The sequence below is a fragment of the Orycteropus afer genome, unplaced genomic scaffold (assembly GCF_000298275.1).
Source record: "Orycteropus afer afer isolate SDZICR_OR568_19922 unplaced genomic scaffold, OryAfe1.0 scaffold00173, whole genome shotgun sequence".
In the NCBI taxonomy this organism is placed as follows: domain Eukaryota; kingdom Metazoa; phylum Chordata; class Mammalia; order Tubulidentata; family Orycteropodidae; genus Orycteropus; species Orycteropus afer.
The window spans coordinates 2543842-2556317 of NW_006921760.1; positions in this window are offsets into that span (position 1 = coordinate 2543842).

The following is a 12476-nucleotide window of genomic DNA, read 5'->3' on the forward strand; positions in this document are numbered from 1 at the left end:
GGAACACAACTTCAAAGGCAAAAAAATGAAAGCACCATTCATTGAATAAACTAAGAACTACATGGGAAAGTACAGAGAGGGAGAGAGAGGGTGTGGTGAGATATGAAGAGAAGGTCCTTGTAACTCTTCATGAGATGAGGAGAGAGAGATCCTATAGACCCACAGACCCATCAGGCATATCATCTGCAACATCAGCTTGGAAACACCTACCTGATAGATTTCTTGTATCAATCGTGTATGTGTAGCTCCTAAGTTAAACTCCTGAACCATAGAAAATACTCAGTTATGGTCATTCCCTTTTACTATTACTTTCTATTGTCTAATTTTGAGTTCATTAAGAGCAAGAATTCTGTCTTATATTCCAGTGGATTCCCTTACTGTCCATCCTAGTGTGATTTGCTTAGTAACTATACCCAACCCACTGCCACTGAGTCAAAACACAGGGTTTCTAAGGCTGTAAATCTTTATATAAGTAGATTGCCTCATCTTCCTCCCACAAAGCAACTGGTAGATTTGAACCATCGACCTTTTGGTTAGCAGCCAAATGCTTTACCCATTGCAGCACCAGAGCACCTTAAAATAAATGGCTGCTAAGTTTATCATTGTGATTACCAAGCATTCATCTATGTGTGAGAATTTTTACATATAATTTCTCACCTAGTGAATTAAAGGTTTTTATTTAATACAAATTCCTGTGGATTTACAATACTAAATCAAGTTTCCAGCATCTGATACTTTCATATGTAGAGCTGGACATGTTTAATAAGCATTGATATTGAGGATTTGCTTTTACAGTTTGGAGCTGATTTTATTTTCAAATAGTAAGTGGAATATTGGTTAATTTGGAGCTTCCAACCATCATTAAGATTTAGAATGATGAAAAATGTAATCTATACATAATGGAGTGCAACCCATATTTGCATCACAGCATTTTTCTGATAGCTGTTAGGAAAGTGTATAAATACAGAGATTAAATGAGCACATAAAAATAAAAATATTCTTTGACCAATAATTTGCTGCTCAACAGCAAAGCAATAATTTAGAGCTCTGACCTTGTAATTCAGCTGATTAGAGGAATCCAATTGTCTTTTTATTTCATGTTGTATTGTGCCTGATTGGTGGTGAGTTCTAAGTGAATCAGTATGCCAAAAATTGACTTAGACCAGTTTCATTCTTTGTTTTTGTGGATGACTTGAATGCCCTTTTTTCCTCATTCTCGTTCTTCCTGACCACCAACACTGCAAACGAAATTCCTCTCAAGTCCGCTCCTGACTCATGGTGACCCCATGCACAGTGGAAGGAAGTGATGTCCAGTCTTGTGCTGTCCCCGTGGTCACTTGTAGATTGGACTGTTGTGCCCCATAGGGTTTTCAATAGCTGATTTTTGTAGCTTGCCTGGCCTTTCCCCCGACCCATCTTAGTCCAGAAACTCAGCTGGAACTTGCTCAATATCGTAACAACACCCAAGCCTGCACTCACAGATGGGCGGTAGTTCTGCATGAGATGCATTGGCTGGGAATCAAACATGGGTCTTCAGAATGGAAGGAGAGAATTCTACCCCTGAACTACCACTACCCTCATAGATGAGCCACAGCAGTTGTAAAAATTTCCTTTGATCAGATTCATGTATCCAGATCCAGCCAGATGCCCAGGGAACAGATAGCAGGAGAAATAAGGTACAGATTTTCCCCTTTTGCATCATGGCACTACATGATTCTTTTTTATTTTCTGATTACTGACGTTAGATCCAAAATAATGTTTACACTCTGCATAGGACCCACAAGGGGCTTTTTGTCTTTTTCATCCTGCTTTTATTAAGAAATCAAGTTCCTGTTTATACCGCCCTTCAGTTCTTCTTACAAATAGGGTTTTGTGTACTGTCTTATTCATAAATTATTAATGTTACATTGGAAAAAAACCTTTTACACCCGGCCCTCCTGACATGTAACTACTGGTAATTTCAGCCAAGCTTCAGGGCACAGGACGCACGCCCAGCTCTGCTAGTGAAGAAAGCAGCCAGAGCTCTTCCTCCACTGATGAAACAATTAATTTCATGTTTCATTTGCCCATGATGGCATGCACCTAAGTTGGTTATGTTTGCTAAACCAGTGTCAGCCTTTTCTGCCTGCTCAGCTCAGGGGAGAGTTAGGATGTACAGCCAGGCTCCAGGGCTTTTGGGTAGAAATGATTTACAGTCACCCAACGAGAAAATGGCATTCCTTGCTGTCATTCTGGAAGGAAGAGCTTTTCTCTCCAACGCTGCATGGAAGATTCTATGCTTGTGTTCCCGAGTGTCAGCCCATGCCTTGTTGCTGAGTAAACATTTTCTCCATCTAACTTGACAGGCATACGTGTCTGACATGAAAGCAGACGGCCCTCAGGTTGGGAAAGAAACAAGATACCCCAAATTTGGTGGACAGTTCTGTAAAATTGAGTAGGTTACATTGAATTTTACTGTGGTGTGGGTTTACTATCAACTCTTCAGTTATGACTTCAGCATCTAAGGAGTCAAGTCTGAGAATGGTCAAAATGAGCACCTTGTCTCTCCCACTGGCATCCCAAGCCCCTTCACTTCTCCCTGCTACATCTCATCCATCTTTGAGAACCTGGGTTTGCTGATAGGATGGTTGTGAAGGAAATTGGGACTGCTTAGAGGAATGGGCTTTGACCCCAGGGATAGGGAATGCATAGTCAGGACCTTTGATATGACAGCATGTTGGAGGTATATCCCACGGTATATTTTGTATCTTCAGCTGGTTTCCAGAAGCACACATCTGGCTCTGGTTTATACTAGTCTTAAAAAAAGGTGGTGGGTAGGGAGGTTGAGGGGGGCAAACTGACTGTGGTAATCGTAAAGAAGATACACGTTCCTAAAATCTGCTGAGGGAAGCCAGGTATTTCAACAGAAAATATAAATTGACTTGTATATTCTCTGTTTTAAATTTTATACATTGTCATTTCATTCCTAAATATTGATGAAACACCTAGTCTGTGCCACTGTGAGGTGAATAGAACAGGCTTTGTTTTGGGGCCATGAGGAGCAAACCATCAAAGTAACAATCCCTTAAGCTATCATGAATCATCAAGGTTGACTGTTTACAAATTGGTATAGCCTTAACACTTGCAATTCACTAGTTTACCTTGAGGAGAATGGATCTAGATAGACTTTAAGGTAACTCAGAAACATTCAGTTGGGCTCTGCCAACTGTATGGTCTTGGAGAAGTTGCTTAACATATCTGAACCTCAAATGATTTATGAATAAAATGAAATAATACCCAGTTTGCAGGATTTTTGTTTTATAGGTTGAAGATTAAAGTCTAACCTGGCTGAACAGTAGTGTAGAAGAGTGATAGCTATTATCGTTTGTTTGTTTGTATGATTTTGTGAATACCACTTTTGATCCAAGGATTTCGGAATGTGTTTTATTGCATTTACCAAGATCCCTTGATTCTAGCGTGGTCCCATTTATAGTAGGCAATAAAATTCTGTTTCCAACATAGCACCCTTTGGTGTTTTTCTTCTTTTATGGACCCATATGCAGGAACACAGATGAAAAGAGACATGTATATTTACTTCTGCATGGTGATGAAGGGGTATGCTCAGGCTCCATCGCTGTGCGCCTAAGAAATTGTCAGCAAAGAGTCAGCTGCTCTATGTTGACCTAATTACACCTTCTGAAGCCACTCTATTGCAGTTTTAAGCAAGAAGCACATGGCAATTTCCTTAGATCTTTTACGTTTCTTTAACTTTTCTTCCAATGTTAGAAAAATTGGCAGAGATTTTTCTGAGAACTAAATTGTAAGAGACGATAATGGGAAAACTTCAGGAAGTCAGTAAATATTTCCTTTCAGAGCTGAAGACGCACAGGAATTGGGGCTCTGACACACCAGCCAGACACTGGAAAGTCGCCTGATTTTGTTTCATTAAAGATACCAAAGAATAATTAGACCATAAGGGGAATTCTGTTTTTCATTCCCCAAGGACTGTGATTAGTAAGTGATTTTCCGTGTCATTTTTTTTTTCCACTTCCTGTTTTTCTCCCCTTTGAAAAAATTATTTGCTAAAAGACAGAAACAAATGGAATGGTGGTACCCACATTCCCTGGGCTATACTGCTGCCCCAGGGAACACTGCTGTTTTTCCATTTTTGTCTACCAGATCTAGGCACTTCTGCAGGCCTGGATGGAGACATGTTCACATTTTTCTTCATCTAGACACAGCCAAAGGGATAGGATTTTGGGATCTAGTCTGTGCTTTGTTAATGCAGAAAGAAAGAAAGGTGTGTGTATATAGATGAAATGAAATCCTTAGTTAGTGTCCCTGTCCTGGACAAGGAAATTGTCACAAATAGGAATGACTTTCAAGGTTTTCATTGTGCCACGAACTGTGGAGCAACTCAACTGAAATATAACTGTACGCCAGCATTCTAGTTAAGCTCCTTCTTAAAATAATTAGTCCAGTGAAATGAGGAGTGAGTAGACCAAGGAGATTGTGAGGTTTGGTTAGAAAGCTCTCTCTGCAGATATGTACAGAAATGAATGAGAAGAGAGTCATAAAGGCATGGGGTTTGTAAATAGGAAGAGTTCTACCCTGAAACTCAAAAGACACTGGAAAAGGATATATTTTTTTTCCACATTTCCAAATATTTAGCAATAGAAATATTTGACTGAAAGGTACTTTTGTGAAACCAGTCCTAAACTAGCTTATATATTTACAACTTATTTTTTTAACTTATTTTTCTCTATGAATTTCACTGTTTGAATGATTCTCTTTACAATTTACATTTGTTAAGTAGTAATTAACTTGATTTCCCACTAATTATAAAACATAATCCTCCAATTAGAGGATTGGATTAACATGACATTACTAGTCTTAACTTCATTTAGACAATATAATTTAAGCAAAAAGCAAATGTATGTGACATTTTAATTAACCTCAATAATCTTATGAAGGGTAAGTGTGTGATTTCTGATAGGCTTTTTCTGTGCAGCAAGACTGGTGCAAGAGAGGCCCGTTACCTTTGAGAATGAATGGCTGGGAATCATTATCTTTTCCAGCCCCTTTTTTGTATGAGGTGTTAAACAGCTCAGCCCAAGGCCATACAATTTAGTACAAGGTCAAGTCCAGAATGCAGGTCTCTCGATTTTTAATCTAGCATTCTTTGCTAAACCACACTATCACTTCATTATCTTGTGAGACTAAAGAATTTCAAGTGAAACTAAATGCAGGACTTTGGAAGTATGACTGCATTTGACTGTAGAAATAGCACTGTGGTAACCAATTTTCTTCTCTGGATTTCTCATTATGTTTTCTTAATATCAAATTGATCATTTTTCTTCTTGGTGTCATGTGCCATGCTGTCATATAAGGGCCATAATTTCCACTTAGCTGATTCTCTGTAAGAGCCCACAAGTCATTGAAGTTGCCTTATTTGAGTTCTTTAGTCCCCCAAGTTTCTTCTGATTGGTCATACAAACTGGTAAGACCTGAAAGAGCTCAGAAGGAACCTCTGTTAAATGAATAATTGTAAGCTGCTGCTTTCTGATTAGAGCTACATTTAGAATCCAACTCAATACTCTTTATATCTGATAGCAAGGTGGCAAGGAATTTAAACATACCATTGAAGACTTGGTAAAAAAGCCCCAAACAAACCCAGTGTGGTTGAGACAATACCAACATGCTAATTTGAAAATTATTTGACCCTACACTAAGTTTAGAACTGGGTACTTTCAGAACTTTAGGGAAAGTGGAGTTGGCATCAGAATTGATAAGAAGTAAACAATATAAGAGTCCTGTTGGAGCAGTGGTTAATGTGCTCAGCTGCTAACCAGAAGGTCAGCAGTTTGAATCCACAACCTACTCAATGAAAAATAGATGTGGCAGTCGCCTTCCATAAAGATTTGCAACCTAGGAATCCATATGGAGCAGTTCTACTCTGTCATCCACTCCTCTGTCAGTTTGTCATAATGTTGGTGGCTTGTGTGTTGTTGCAATGCTGGAAGGTATACCACCAATGTTTTCAAATAGCAGCAGGGTCACCCATGGTGAGCAGGATAAAGTGGAGCTTCCAGACTAAGACAGACTGGAAAGAGGGACCTGGTTATTTACTTCTAAATTAATTGGCTAGTGACTGTGGGCTCAGGACCATGGTTGTGGGGGACATCAAGCTTGATTGGCACAACATAGGACACAAAAACATTGTTTTACATGCTACTTTGGTAAGTAGGCACTGGGGTCTTAAAAGTTTATGAGCAGCCATCTGAGATGCAACTTTGATCTCTTGTCTGGAGCAAAAAAGAGTGAAGAAAATCAAAGATCTATGGAAACAATTAGTCTAAGGGACCAGTGAACCACAGGAACCTCGGCCTGTACAACCCTATGATCAGAAAAACTAGATGGTGCCTAGCTACCAATGCCAATCACTCAAAAAGGGATCAAAATTAGAGATCCTGGACAGAGTGGGAGAAAAAAAATGGAACAAAATTTAAAAACATAAAAAAGACTAGGATTACTGGTTGGATAGAGACTGGTGAAATACCCGAGACTATGGCCCCTAGTCACCCTTTCAGTCTGCAACTAGACTCACTCCCATGGCTCAGCTCTAAGTCAAACAATAGACAGGCCTACCAGCTGAACAACTACACCAAAGAGATCCGCTCCTTAGTACAGTCAACCATGGGAGATCAGAAGGGTAGCATTTGTACAGGAGAAAGCTAGGCAGGCAGGAATACATAGGTAAGAATGACACAGGAAAGAGGAAGTGGGAGGAGAGCTGTTGTATTGTGGTGCTTGTAATCAGTGTCACAAAACAAAATGTATGTGAACTATTGAATATAAAATGAATATGCTTTGTAGAATTGCACCCACATCACAATAAAAAGTTAAAAAAAAAAAAAAAAAGAATAGAAGGAGAGTGTTAACTGCTATAGTGTGGGTAGATGAGCTCCACAGATTGGAAGGCACTCAGATTATGACTGAGAAAGAGCTGCCTCCTCAACCTTAATGACTTGGGTGGAGTAAAGCTTTCAGGACCTTCATTTTCTGGTGGGCATGACTCAAATGAGAAGAAACAGCTGCAAACATCCATTAGTAATCAGAACTTGCAATGAATGGTATATGAATCTAGGAAAATTGAAAGGCATCAAAAATAAAATGGAATGCTTGAAGATTGATATCCTACTCCTCAGAAGGAAGGTTGGGCAATCTACTTCCATAGTGATACCACCTCAGAAACCCAAGGAGGGGTCATTATGAGTCAGGGATGACTTGAGGGCAGTGAATTAATGACTTAAAATGGACAGGTATTGGACATTTTCAATTGGACAGTCATATGGTCTACTACACTGGAGATGACAAAGTGAAGAGGAATGGCATCACATTCATCATAAAAAAGATCATTTCAAGATCTATGCTGAAGTACAACACTGTTGGTGATGGGATAATAACCACACACCTCAAAGGAAGATCAGTTAATATGATTATTATTCAAATTTGCACACCAACCACTAATGCCAAAGGAAAAGGAATGTAAGAGCTTTACTTCTGCAATCTGAAACTGATCAAACATGCAATCAAGATTCATTAATAATTACTAGTGGTTAGAATGGGAAAGTTGGAAAGAAAGAAAAAGGATCAGTAGTTTGAAAATATGTCTTTGATGATAAGAACAAACCTAGATACCACATGAGAGCATTTTTCAAGGCCAATAACTTATGCATTGTAAATAAATTTAACAGCAGCCATACACGTGGGTTTTGCAAGATAGAATACACAGGAACCAAACTGACTACGTGCGTAGGAAAAGGTGTTAGAGAAACTCAGTATTATCAGTCAGAATAAGGCCAGGGGCTGACAAATCATCAGTTGCTCATAAGCAAGTTCATGTTGAAGCTGAAGAAAATTAAAACAAATCCACGGAAGCCAAAGGACAACTTTGAGTATATCCTGCTTGAATTTAGAAATGGTCTCAAGAACAGATATAATGCATTCAACACTAATGACTGAGGACAAAACACATTATACATGAAGAATGCCAAGAGTCACTAAAGATACCAAAATGGATGTCAGAAAAAAGTCTGAAACTTGCTCTTGAACTTACGGTAGCTAAAGTGAACACAAACAAGAATATGGAATCAGGATTAAAGGAATACTCATTAACAACCTGTGATATGAAGATGACAAAACATTGCTTCCCGAAAGCCAAGAGAATTTGAAGCACTTACTGATGAAGATCAAAGACTACAGTCTTCAGTATGGATTATACCTCAACACAAAGAAAATAAAAATCCTCACAACTGGACCAATAATCAACCTCATGATAGATGGAAAAAAGATTGAAGTGTCAAGGATTTCTTTTTACTTGGATCCACAGTCAACACCCATGGAAGCAGAAGTCAAGTAACAAAACAATATATTGCATTGGACAAATCTGCAAAATACCAATTTAAAGTGTTAAGAAGCGAAGATGTCACTTTGAGGACTCAAGTGTGCATAACCCAGGCCATGGTATTTTCAATCATCTCATATGCATGTGGAAGCTGGATAATGACTAAGGAAGACCAAAGAAAAATTGATACATTTGGATTATGGTGTTGGTGAAGAATGCCATAGACTGCCAGAAGAATTAACAAATCTATCTTAGAGGAAGTACAACCAGAATGCTCCTTAGAATTGACATTGGCAGGACTTTCATGTACTTTTAATCAGAAGGAAACCAGTCTCCGAAGAAGGACATCATGCTTCGTAAAGTAAAAGACCAGTGAAAAAGAAGAAGACCCTCAATAAAATGGATTGACATAGTAGTTGCAACAATAGGCTTAAACAAAGCAACTATTGTGAGGATGGAGAAGGACTAGGCAGTGTTTCATTCTGTTGGATATAGGGTCACTATGAGTCATAACCAACTCCAGGGCATCTAACAACAACAAACAATTCAGTGTGACCAAGAAAATGAATCAGTAACAGCAATTTAGAAACAGAGTGTAGACAACCCCTGATTCCTGTTAGCACTGCTGTATGCTAAGAAGCCAGCATGAATGGTTGGTCCTTCACATGTGGCCACATACCATATTTAGACCACCTGAGTATGCAGTGAACATGGAGAGTTGCTCTTGCTTATTGAAGCTTTTGGAGACTGTGGGATCACTGTATGCTACCCAGGCCCCTCATATCATTCAAATTTATTTGGAAAACAGAATATTTGACTGCCTGTCATTTTAAGTTGCTGCTGCCAAGGCCCCTCTATCCTGAGGCTACTTCAGGGGGATGTTAGCCTGATCTAGCAGGCGTCTCTCTTTCATCCTATCAATTAGGAAGAGAGCAGAGGCAGATGTGATATATTAGATGCCCTGAGATATATCTTCCTGAAAAATCTCATATTGGCAAGAGTAATTCAAGTTGCCAGGAATCCAAAGTTTGCCCTGTGACATCTCCAGAAGTCTGACGAGGTTTGACTGGTTTACTTTGCTAAATGAAACTGCTGAGATGACTGTCATGAAGTGATTAATAAAGTGCATAAATCTTAACTATGGGGAGAAAGAAGATGAATTGATGCACACATACTGGAAATGTAATGAAACCAAATAGAAACTACCAGGATTTGCTAATATATTGCACACAAAACAATACCATGCTTAGTGTTCCTCCCTGCTCTTGTCTTGTTGGTCTCATTTTGAAAATGACCAGGAAGACATGTTTGGGTTTCTTTATATATTTATTTTTTCATTTTTCCAGCATAGGAGATCTGAACTGGCAACAGAGCAAGAAAGCAATAATGACATAGTGTATACGTGCCCCTGGTATTTCTTATTTATTTTCCCCATCTTAATGGCACTAAAAAGTATTGGTTTGCTTTCCTCAAAGCTTCAGTTGAATGCTGTTAGTAATCATATAAGAAGTTTTGGTAGTTTTCAAAGTAATTAGGAGCCTGGAGCAAATGAACACTAAATGGGCTCTCATCTTTGAAGTTATTTTTTTCTAAGTAAATAGCTCTGTTCTGCTACAATTATATACTTGTCATTATAAAATTAAAAATCATTTTAAGTGAATGGATGCTTAAAAAAAAAAAGGGCATTTGTTTCCTGCTAATTATTGTGAACTAATTGCAGTTTATGATGGTCTTCAAGGAATCAGAAATCATTGCCTTCGTGCCTAGGCCCTAGTGGTGGTGAGCTTCAGGCCCAGAAGGGGGGAAAAAAGGTGGAGGTAAAGAAGGTTCACAGCAATCAAAATCAGAGTTTTCATTACTTTGAAAAAAGATCTGACTTTCTAAAGATCACTCCCAGACAGTGTCCGGGGTCACAGCATAAAATAAGCTTTATTGTCATACAGACCTGAATTCCACTCTGACTCTTGTAGACACTAACTGGATAACCTTTGGACCATTATTTAATGTCTGTGAGCTTCCGTTTTTGCATTTGTAAAATGGAAATGACAATCCCTACCTTGGAGCATTGTTTTGGGAATTAAAGATAACATCTATAAAATGTGTAGCACAATCTGGCATCATAGTAGTTATTAATACTATCATGAGTTATCATCATTGCCATTGTTGTTAATTTTGTCACAGAAAACTTTACTATTGCTCATAGGCCCAGGCTTAGTCTTTTGGACAGTCATCCATGGTATCTTGTGTTAGTGTTGTTTCCAGTGGCAAGTTTGTATGTATCAGGAACATGGAATTTATTGTAAACTCTCCAGAAAAGGAGAAGTGTACCATGTTATTTTCCTATCCTTATGGGCCAAGGTCAAGTTAAGCATGGGTACCAAGTGTGACTGTACAGCCCACACATTTATTTGGGACATTCCCAAGAACCAGCAAGCACTTGAGAGCCTTCCCACTTATAATATGACAAAGGTCCATGTTTGCCAAGATCTCCCTAGGACAGCAGAGAAAATCAACAAAAAGTAAGCAGAAAACCATATTATCAAACAACAACAACAACAAAAATTCCTAGAAAATTGCTTCATAGATGACCCTTTTCTTTCACTCCTCTCTCTTTACTCTTTATTGCAAATTGATATTGTGAATTATATAGGTCAGGAAAAATTGGGCACCAGGTCTTTCTGTCAGAAGGCAGAGATGATGAATATCAAGTTCAGTGTCTCCCTCTAACTCTCAGCACTATCCCAACTGTTTTCATCAATAAACTATTTCCTTTTACTGTCTTTAGCTCTTTGCTCTGATTTCTCATTTTTCATTTTGCTTTTGACTTAAAGAATGTTTGTCCTTAGTTTCTTGTTCCAGGTACTAAGTTTTCTTATTGTTTCTTACATTCTAGGCACAAAGTGCTTTATCTGTCTTATCTTAATTAATCCTATACAATTCACCTTTGCAGCTGAGGAAAAAATTGTGGAATCATAGAGATAGTAAGTGCTAGAGCTAGGGCATGAGTGGAGTTGGTGGTACACAACAAAAGCCTACCTTCCTAGATATATTCAACATGGTAGGTACAGAATTGTGGCTTTGGATACATTACCCACCAGAGAAATCAGATTTTGATTCTAATTGCAGAACCTGTGCTAGATTGTGGATCCTTACCTGATTTTTCCAAACCTCCTTTAACATTCTCAACAGTCGACTCAATTGCTCTGGGGCATTGGGGTTGAGCAAGAGATTGAAATCTAGCTAGCCTCCCTGCTTCTTCCTTATTTGATCAATTTCTATTCATACCCACAACTTCCTGGACCCACCCCTTTCCCTTCCAAGTTCCAGTGATCATGGAGAACCCTGCCAGCTTGTGACATACCGCCTGAGGGTACCAGAAGAAAAGTTTTCTTTTCAGTAGGCTGAGGGAGTGGTAGTGTCTGCCTTTAATATTTCCTTACGATTCTGGCATGAAAAAAGATTGGTTGGGCTTCAGAAGAAAGAAGAAAGAGGGATTGATGAGAAACAAGAAATAAACCATGCTCAGAGATGAATAGGCCCCCACAAAGAACAAGAAAATCATCATCTCTAAGTGCAGCTTGGGTAGAAGAGACCAACACACCTGTGTACCACATCTACTCCCACCCGTCAGGCTTGGGCAGCACAGTTATAACCAGCCATGCCATGTCTTTCTCCAGTTATCAGCAATGATTCTCACAGAACCAAACTTCTATAGTGCTAATAACTATGGTCCAAATAGCTTCTGTTGTCAGAAGGGACCGTTCCCTGGAGGAGATACCATGTTTGGTAAAGTAGAGGGGCAGCAAAAAAGGGGAGGATCCTCAACCAGATAGATTGGTGTAGTGGCTGCAGCCATGAGCTCAAGTACAGAAAGGATTGTGGGGATGGTGCACAACTAGGCAGTGTTTCTTTCTGTTGTACGCTATGAGTCAGAGCTGACTCAATGGCACCTAACAACAACAACAATAGCTACCAATTATTATACACACTGTACCAGATACTGGAGCAGGTCAAATTCACACATTGTCCCATTTAATCTTTGCAATAACTCTGTGAGAGTTCTAAATTATTACCCCCAATTTATAGACAA